We start from the raw sequence: 10,030 nt of genomic DNA on the forward strand, positions 1-10,030 counted from the left end.
AATTTTTGATTTACCTTCATCGATAGGATATCCCTTGCTTACCTGCTTTTAATTGTTTAAGAGTGCGTACGTGCAAACACACACACACACACACACACACACACACACACAAACACAAAAAACAGTTCACGACGATAGGGTCACCTTCTGGATTTTTGTGTCAAAGCCCTTAAATTTTCACTTAAAAAGGAGATTTCAGAAGCTCTCCCTTTTTTTATTGGTTTTAAAAAAGTTTTTGTTTTAATATAGGAAAAGATCTTATTTGTTTTGAGATTAGTTGTAAAAAAGATTCTACTTTAACTTGGGCTTCTTACTAGCTCTTCATAAATTTTATTGTAGGGAACTTAGAAAAAGCCTGTAATTTGTGATAATTCCCAAAATACCCTTATATTTATTTTAGTTGGATATTTCAAGATTTGCTAAGTTTTATTCCTTTTTTACAATTGAGAACCATTCTTGAGTGGCTAGCATGTAATCCGTCACATATTACCTCGCAAATAAGCAATTATGTCTAAAATTAATAAAGCAATGCATCTCAAGAGTCTACATAACAAAGTCAAAGTCTGATTGTAATGATAGACAATGAGTCTTCTTATGAAAAGCTACGATATAGACTATGAAGGGCATTTTGGGAATTTATGACAAAACAAGAAGGGTACTTTGGGAATGTTTAGTAAAATATGAAGGGTACTTTAGGAATTTTTGAAATGTGAGCTTTGGTAGCTTGTGCATGTTTGCTGGCTATGGTTAGAAAGTATGCTTTCTCTAGTTTTTTCGCGGTTTCTTCTCCCACATAGGCGAGCTTGCTACTCGTCAGTGTGTGTGCGGACGAGTTGCAAGCTCGTGGGCATAAATCAATTCGTGCGCATATTTTTGCAAGGAGCTCAGGTCGTCGGCTCAAATTCGCAGCAAAGAAGCTCTGGTCGGCACGTTGGCTCAGATCTGCCATCATTTTGAAGCAAAGGAGGTTGGCTTAGATCTGCAGGTCCATAGGCTAGTTCATTAATCTCGCAGGAAAGTTGGAGGCAGATTGAACTTTCTTAATCTCCTTAATCTTCCTAATTCGTGATCTTGAATTTATTAGAGATTTCTCTTCTTTGTTGTTGATGATTGGCTTCATAAATAATTGGTAAGTTTGTATGGGATTAGATTTCATGATAAGTTTGATATGAAGAGAGTATATCCTCGTCTCATGTGCAATGGAGGCCGTCGAATTGGGCACCAATTTTAGTGTAGGCCATCAATGGGAAAGACAATGTAGCAGGGGCTGATGCTATTTTGGAAGTGTCCATTTGCTTCTGGTTCGTACAGTCATTAGGAAGAGAATGGGGTCTAGGGGGACCTCTTTATTTGACAGTTTAAGAAAGTCAAACCTTTGGTATTAAGAAAGTAATCAAAGGACTACTTTTGAATTTAAACAGGCAAAACGGCTAGTTCGTTTGAATTCAAATTTCCCCCCCAAAATGGAATTTAAAATCTAGTGGGTAAAACCATATCATGTAGCATATCTATGGAAAGAGCTTGACACATAGATTACAGATCTATGATCTTCGGTCAGATCGAAAATCATACGTGGAAGTTATGGAAGGCTAAAAATCATAAAATTGTCCATTTCCTTTTTGGGGGAAAAAGTGCATCCTTTGACCACTCTTACACATCTCTTACACACCCACCATTCTTTCACACATGGCATACACCTATTTTTCAAAATGTTAATCACTTCCATAAGCTCATGGCAGATAAAGAGGCCCTCCTAGACCCCATCCTCTTTCTAATGTCAGTAATGGTCTCTAGTTGCTGAGTAGGATGATTAGAAGGGGCGAAGACAAGATCACTGTTGATTGCATGTGCTATGCTGTAGCCATAGAGCACACCACCAAGTCCTGCAAGCATTTGAAATGATTGCATGTGCATGGTGTATCGTGTACACCCCTCTCTCTCTCTCTACGTGTACACACATATGTGTGTGCTTGCAATGTTGCTGTTGGTTTCTGTAAGAGCATCTAAGCTTTTCTTTGAAATGAACAATCTAAGATTGGCTTGCTTGCAATGTTTCAATTTTACTTTATTCCAAAGAACAAGTAAGAAAGGGGATACCCCAACACTCTTTCAAGATGATTTCTAAGACTTCTAAGGAAGTTAAGCACTCCTTGTCACCTTACATTTCAAAGCAAAATCTTCAATTACCTTTTATCTACATGGACTTGATTCAATTTCTGTGATTAGGATACTGTCGATATTCATTAAACCAAACGCATGGCAGAGGAGGCATGACTTGGGGAAAGGGCAAAAAAAGGAGATGCGGAGCCCCCTAGTCGTCCGCGTGCACGTGGACGACAAGGAGGCTCCACCCCACATGTTCTATACAGTGCTCCAACCACATCATTGTATTTGCATTCATCGTATCTGGATTCAATGTATTTGCATTCAGTACATTTGCATTCAATTAGGCTAGGTTTCTTACACGCATATAACTCCTATAGAAATCAAATGATCGTCTGTATAATCAGATGGGCATTTGTAGCCGGTCATGGAGAATTTACCCTTGACATATGGAATTTGGCTTTTTGTCTATTTTAGTAGCCATGGCTTGTAATTTATGTGAATACTGGCTTGCAAGGGTAGAGTTTGACAATTTCCTTTATATAAACATGTCTATGCATTGAGGTTGTGTTTTAGGCTAAAGCTCAAGAGTTTAGATGGTTGACCACTTTTAATCATAGTTAAAAGAGGAAATAGGGTTAAATTAACTCTCTTGATATCACACAGTAATATTAGCTTCATTTCCAAAGTGACATTCTCCTATCATTTTGGACTACTTGTGCTAGCTTAGTTTTGTAAAGTTGTCTTTGCAGGTGGTCGATTAGTTTTTTGTGTGTTCCTTCAGCCGGTATGAGGACGGTATGTCTTTTGACTAGCAAATGGGTTTTCAAATGCTTTTTTGACTTTACTTTTAGGTCCATAAAGTTAAAGTGAAACAAAATTATAGATTTGTAATATAAGAGATTTTGAGCTCTCTAATCATTGGATTGCACGTGGATGATCAAAGAGCCTTTGTATCTACATTGAATTACATCATAAACAATTGGTTTGGTGCTTTAAAGAATATTTTTGATTTTGATAAAGCTCTAAGTCTTGAATATTTCTATAATACACATTTTATAGTCTATTTAATTGCACCTTCAAAAATAGATTAATTTTGTTGCTAATTTTTAGCTATCGAGTCAAGATTATATAAAACATAGGTCTTGTTAAGCTCTTCAAGTGGATGATTAGAGAGCTCAAACACGTACTACGGTTTAAGTACTAATAGGAAATTGTGCCTTGAATTTGTGATTTGAAGTGTACTGTTATCTTGAGAAAGAGGTTAGTTTTGGTGGCTATTTTAAAATATTGCATCAAAATTACATAAACATAGGAGTTGTTGAGCTCTCTGATCATCCGCTTGCAAGTGGATGATTAGAGAGCTCTGAAGTGTTCAATTGTCTTAAAATGTCGGTGTGTTTTAGTGGATTTTTTCAAATATTGCATTAAAATTACATAAAGCATAGTAGTGTTTAAGCCTTTGATCATCCGCTAGCAAGCAGATGATTAGAGAGCTCCTCAAAAGCTCTAACATCTACTATACACTAAGTACTTATGAAAAATGATGCCTTGATATAGTGATTAGAGAAGTGTTCTATTGTCTTGAGAAATCTTTAAGTTTTGAATATTTTTATTAATTTGATTTTAGTATTGTATCACAATTATATAAAACATAGGACTTGTTAAGCTCTCCAATCATCCGCTTGCAAGCGGCGGATGATTATAAAGCTCAAACATCTACTATACACTAACTACTTATGGAAAATAGTGCCTTGAAATAGTGATTTCAAGAGTATTATTATCTTGAAAAAAAGATTAGTTTGAGTGGCTATTTTAAACTATTGTATTAAAATTAGATAAAACATAAGAGTTTTGAAGCTCTCTGATCATCTGCTTGCAAGCGGACGATATGAGAGCTCAAACACTTACTATACACTAAGGTTTCAATTTTTTTGTTGCCTTAAAAAATAGAATTTTTCTGTGTGGAGGTCTTCATACTAAAGATGAAGAGGATTTTTTTAAAATTTTGTGCATGTATAAAATAGACTTTGTCCATTTTTAAAAAGATTTTTATACTTGGATTTCCTTTTTGGTTTTGACAAACCTCTAACTTTTGAATATTTTTATTGTATGATTTTTATAGTGTATTTAATGGTGCCCAAGAGAAAGAACAAAAAAAGAAAGATCCATGTCTTTTAACATAATAGACGTCATGTGAACATGAAGTTGTGTTCAAGATTTTCTAAAAGAATGATAGAACAAGAAGCATCATCACGTGTGTGTCCTTTAGACACTACCCCCAAAAAGAAAAAATCCATACGTGACAAAAAAAATATGTTTTCATTGATGATGAAGCTGAAGTGGATGAGGATTCTAATCATATAGAAGATGAAGGTATGTATAACCCATTTCCATGGTTTATAGCATTGACTACTTTTAATTTCATTATTTTTACGACACTGGTTTTTTCGTTTGTTTTTGTAGAGGATAATTTGGATGAAGAAGGTCTTGATGAAAATGCAGAGATGAATAATGATAGTGATCAGGGGAGAGAGGATGACGGTAAGGAGAAGAAAGATTGAAGAAAATTGGGAAAACAGGTCTCTCTTGGCTTGATGAATGATGTTGAGCCATTTTTATGTGAAGAAAAGGACTACGCCTCCTCCTATTCCTCTATGTAGATTGGTGGCTCATGAAGCAGTTAGATTTTCCACAATGCATAATGGCTGATACCTTCTTTTGACTCATGTGCTTATCTTGAAACTATGGGTCATTTTCTTGTTTCCATGGAGGGTACTAGAGGAGAGATAATGCAAGTGACAACAGGCAACCTTGAAGAGTGGCGACCTTTATGGTGTCAAAAGAATGATGAGTTTGAGAGAGCTCTTGGAAAAGAGTGGCATGAATTTAAGGGGTAAGAAAATTTTTGGTTTGGGATGGTAACCACAGGTTGAAGACATGGTGGAGACGCATCATAGAAAGTATGTCATTTTCTTACATTTTCTAATTTCCATGTTGTGAATGGTCCTTCTATATGATTCTTATAGTTGTTGTTTTAATCTGTAGAGTACTCTGATAATGCTAAATACCATGTGAGTGTGCGATGTCAATTTATACAAGTACCAAAGGCAAAGGAGGAAAAACTCCTACTTTCCCTAGACACAACCAATGCGTAATTCACTTAACATCGCTTTACTCCATGAGGAGGAAATGTTGTGCGTAACTATTCACTTCACATAATTTATTGTTGTAAATAGAATTTCTAGAGCTCATGTGACTCCAAAAATTGATCATGCGGTGTACATGTTTTAAAAATTTTGGTGTTGCCAACAAAGAATCTATACTAGATAGATTGACACCAAAAATGAGGAAGTGGAAAAAAGTTGAGATGAGTGTAGAGGCCCGATATTATCATGGTGTCCCTCCTTGGTATAAATCTCCTTATGAATTGATTTCACAGCTTGTTTGGAAGGTGACTACTCTCCTTTATCTTCCTTCCATTTATAGTTTTGTGTATTTCTTGATGGTTACATAATTAATTTATGATGTAAGGATGGATTTCAAGCATTCCTCTGTAAAGAAAAGGCAAAGATTGAACCATTTGGTTTAGATGAGTCCTAGAGGAAGAAACATTTAGATAAAGCTACTAGAGCAGAGGAGAGCGGCTCAAAGACAAAGGCTACAAGTATCTATGCATTTCAAATCCACATAATGGAGAGGATTTATTCAAAGTGTTGATTGGCATAAAGTGGGAGGATACAAGAATGTGTAAAATTACAAGAGACAAGTTGTACTGCCTTACGGGTGAAAGCATGTTAACTTGTCGCGCTTTTTGTGCTAGTTAGCAGTTTCAAGTTAGCACATCTTCGAAAAGTTGGGCGTCCGGTAATTTTTTTTACAAATAATATCAAAATTTATCGGAGGTTGTACATTTGGATTCCTTGTTTCAAGTGCTTTCTATTGATATATCATATGTCATAGATCTTGGAGATGTAACTCAAGTTATTGTACTAGTTAGCATATGTCAAAATTGTGCTAGTTAGCATTGTCCGGGACATGAAAAAGCGTGACAGGTTAACATGCTTTCACCCTTACAATTTCTAAAATTCCTCCTGAGATCTATTTTGGATGCATTTATTTGTCTATATTTGATCTTGTTCAATGCTTTCTTTTAGTTTAAATTTGTATGCATTGTAGGAAGAAAATATTGTTGCAATTCATGAGTCTGACAAAGTCCAAATACCCCCTATGTCCTCAATTTCAAGATTATAAGGCATTTCGGACTTACATGAAGAAAGAGACATATTGGGCTCATATGCACTCTTAGGCCTCTCTTTTAATCCAAAAGATACAAGTTGAAGGGCCACAATTACCTAGGATTCATGGAAGCCTAATATAGGGTGGCTTTAATGGCTAATTTTTGAAATTAGATCTCTAAAACAAATGAGACTTTGCTAAAAACTTTGTGTCTACTTCCTACTTTTCTTCTCTCAATACTTCTAGTTTCCTTTGTTCTTTGATAATTGTTTCTGGTGGATTTTGCAATGTGTTGAAGAGAGAAGATTGGGTGAGATTTCACAATTGACAAGAGAGTGGGTTAATGTCGATGATGAGAGTACTACGTATTTACCCTCACTGCTTGAGGAAACAATGACACCATGGGAAGCACGGTTATGTCCTTGGTGGCTAGATTATCCGATTGGTGTAATCTCAAAGCAAGAGAAGGATCTTCATGAGAGTAAGTTCTTAAAACCATGTGAAATATTAATTCATGAATGTACATGTGTACTTTGAAGCCATGCATATGATGATAGAAACAATGATGCTTTTAGGATTCAAGTAAGAGACCCATAGTAGTAAAGAACTGGACACACTTACTACACCCTCTTCTATGGAGCATCAAGAAAGCAAAGGAAGTGCAGACATTGAAGCTAGTAAGAATGCCACAAAAGCTGCCCAAGGTACATAATCTAATGTGGAGACTACTCAAACAACCACTCGGGCTACTTCTTTCCCTTTTTTTGGCATTCATGACAAGAAAGGTAAAGGGCTTATGGAACCTCCTAGCACCTCAAGTGATCCAAAGCGTATGAATGCGGTTGAGGTCTCTTTAGCGCCTAATACCTCCTTTGTTCTAGAGTCCTCTCTAAGTTGAGAGAGTTGGGAGAGACGACCTATGACACGTTCTGTTGGTAAGTTGTCTCAAATGAGTTTGGATTTAAAGTTATTTGCATTGTAAAGATTGCTAGAAAGTTACCACTGTAAATAATGGTTGCAAGATTCGAGTACCAGACTCTCGTTGATTCTCTACTTGTTGATGTGACCCAAATTGATGAATTTCTCTAATTAGGTAAATGCAACGTCTATCAAATATTAAATTTAGTGTGCTTTTCAATATATGACTATGAAATGTTTTTTAAATAGCATCAATAAGTTTTTTTCCACTTGAAAAAGACGCATCTTTATAACAAAGATGGAGTGCCATGTCAAGAGGTAGCTCGATTGATATTTGCAAATTTTCCTATGGGTTTATTGGTGGACGCACTTGGTCCTATCCCTTGGGGTTAGTGAAATTTTGTTATTTTAAAGGATAGGAAGAAAGTAACTTGTCCTATTGCCGTTTTGATTTTTTAGAGGGCATGACTATTCCCAAGTGGAATACATTCTTTTGAAATTTGGTAAGGGGTTGCATGTATCTTGCTTGCGAGTATTTGGCCAACGAGGGCTTCTTGGTCACCACGTGCTTAGCTGAGCACGTAGGGGAGTTCCTTGTAGATGCATCAAGAGTGGGGCTTGTGCTTCATAGTACTTGAACGCTTATGTGTGACTCCAAGGCATATCAACATCCCATAACTAGAGAGGCGGTAAGCGCATTGATGTTTTAGTGAATCTTGTTTTCATTTACTCTATGGTAAGCTTCTTAAGTTGGTAATATCATATTTACAATTTGTGTATTCAAATAGGTGCTTGATCTTACAATGTGTCTTTGGCATCGTGTCGTTCAAGCTATGCCGAGCTACGATAGAGAGAGTGGGGAGAAGATTTTGGAGAGGTTGTTTCCAGCATACCAAAGCTATGTATTAGATGATTGTTTTTTCTCCACAGAAGTTGATGGTGAAATTGTTAAAGGTGGTGTGGAGAAAAGTAGTGTATTTTTTCGGTTAGTCACTTTTCCTGTATGATGTTCATTTGAATGGTCCTTGTATTAATTAAGTTTGGCACATTGTTTCTACCACTTGCAAGAGTAATGGTGTTTATTTCTATGTTGCTGACATGGTCAGTTGGTTATTGGAAACATTCACAGAGCGTTACGACTATGTCTTGGATGTGTTTGCAGGGTGTGGAGATTCGGGGAAGGCGAGCGCGAAAAACATGAGACATTGCATGTGTTTAGAGCTAGATGATGTACTCTATGATCAGTTTCTTTCTCACATAGTGTGTGGACCCGTGCCAAGATAAGAGGGAGGAGATTGTTGTGAGAAGATCCATACCTTTGATTTTGTTACTACTATGGTGTATGGATTATGTACTTCTTTGTTACATTTCTTGGGGTGGTAACAATGTGTGACTACATGATTGATGTCACTGTGTTTGGCATGTCTCTATGCTGTTTTGAGAAAGATTTAAAACCACCTTGTGAGACTACCTATCATACTTTCAATTCCTTTTTAAGGAGCATATTTTTTTCTCTAGGTGGTAGCTAAAAAAGATTTTATTTGAAGGGTTTTTTGTTAGTCTTTTCATTGTTCTGAACGTCCTTAATCTCTTGCAAAGGCCGTTGTGATAAAGGTGGAGAGGTCCTTTTGGAATTCTTAACCTAACATGAAGGAAACTCTTGCAAAAAAAAATATTATTTGTTCTTGAAAATTTGGTTTTGGATTCATATTGTTTACTTTTGGCCTATAGTTTGTGCTTAGTTTTGTCTTTGACAAGCTCATTTAGGCCATGTTGCATTGCAAAGGAATGAAAAAGTAGTACAAACTTACTTCAATTTTGTTAGTATTTTCATTGTTTTGAACGTCCGTAATCTCTTGGAGAAGCCTTTGTGATAAAGGTGAAGAGGTACGTTTTGGAATTCTTAGGCTAAAATGAAGGAAACTCTTGTAATTTTTTTTTGTTTATTTTTACTTGGAAATTTGGTTTTGGATTTATACTTTTTACTTTTGGCCTATAGTGTTTGTGGGCAACTTTTTGTCTTCAACAAGCTCGTTTAGGCCATGTTGCATTGCAAAGGAATGAAAAAGTAGTACAAACTTATTTGAAGGGGTTTTTGTTAGTGTTTTCATTGTTTTGAACGTCCTTAATCTCTTGCAGAGGCTTTTGTGATAATGGTGGAGAGATACTTTTTGGAGTTCTTAAGCTAAAATTAAGGAAACTTTTGCATTCTTTTTGTTTATTTGTACTTGGAAATTTGGTTTTGGATTCATATTGTCTACTTTTGGCCTATAGTTTGTGCGCAAGTTTTGTCTTTGACAAGCTCATTTGGACCATGATGCATTGCAAAGGAGCAAAAAGCAATACAAACTTATTTAAAGGGTTTTTTGTTAGTCTTTTCATTTTTTGAACGTCCTTAATCTCTTCCAAAGGCCTTTGCGATGAAGGTGGAGAGGTACTTTTTGAAAAATTGTAAGCTAAAATGAAGGAAGCTCTAGTAAATGTTTTTGGTTATTTGTACTTGCAAATTTGGTTTTAAATTCATATCTTTTTACTTTTAGCCCATAGTTGTGTACAAATTTTGTCTTGGACAAGCTCATTTAGGCCATGTTGCATTGCAAAAGAACGGAAAAAAAGTACTACTTACAAAAGCATGTAGCACGAAGCTCGCAAAAAATAAATCTCCCAAGGGTGATGTGTCAAGCTCAAGTCAAGATGGGTTGAGCTGTGAAAGCCAACCAAATTTATTTATTTGCCTCAAATTTGTATAATTTCCCCAAGTTTATAGAAA

At 36.0% G+C, this 10,030-nt stretch overlaps 1 pseudogene; it reads left to right on the plus strand.

Moving 5' to 3' along the window:
• Positions 1-756: 756 nt before the first annotated feature.
• Positions 757-8,544, plus strand: LOC147428405 (uncharacterized; annotated as a pseudogene).
• The last annotated feature ends 1,486 nt before the right edge of the window (positions 8,545-10,030 follow it).

This window comes from Adiantum capillus-veneris, chromosome 23 (assembly GCF_014529385.1).
Source record: "Adiantum capillus-veneris isolate H3 chromosome 23, ASM1452938v2, whole genome shotgun sequence".
Classification (NCBI taxonomy): domain Eukaryota; kingdom Viridiplantae; phylum Streptophyta; class Polypodiopsida; order Polypodiales; family Pteridaceae; genus Adiantum; species Adiantum capillus-veneris.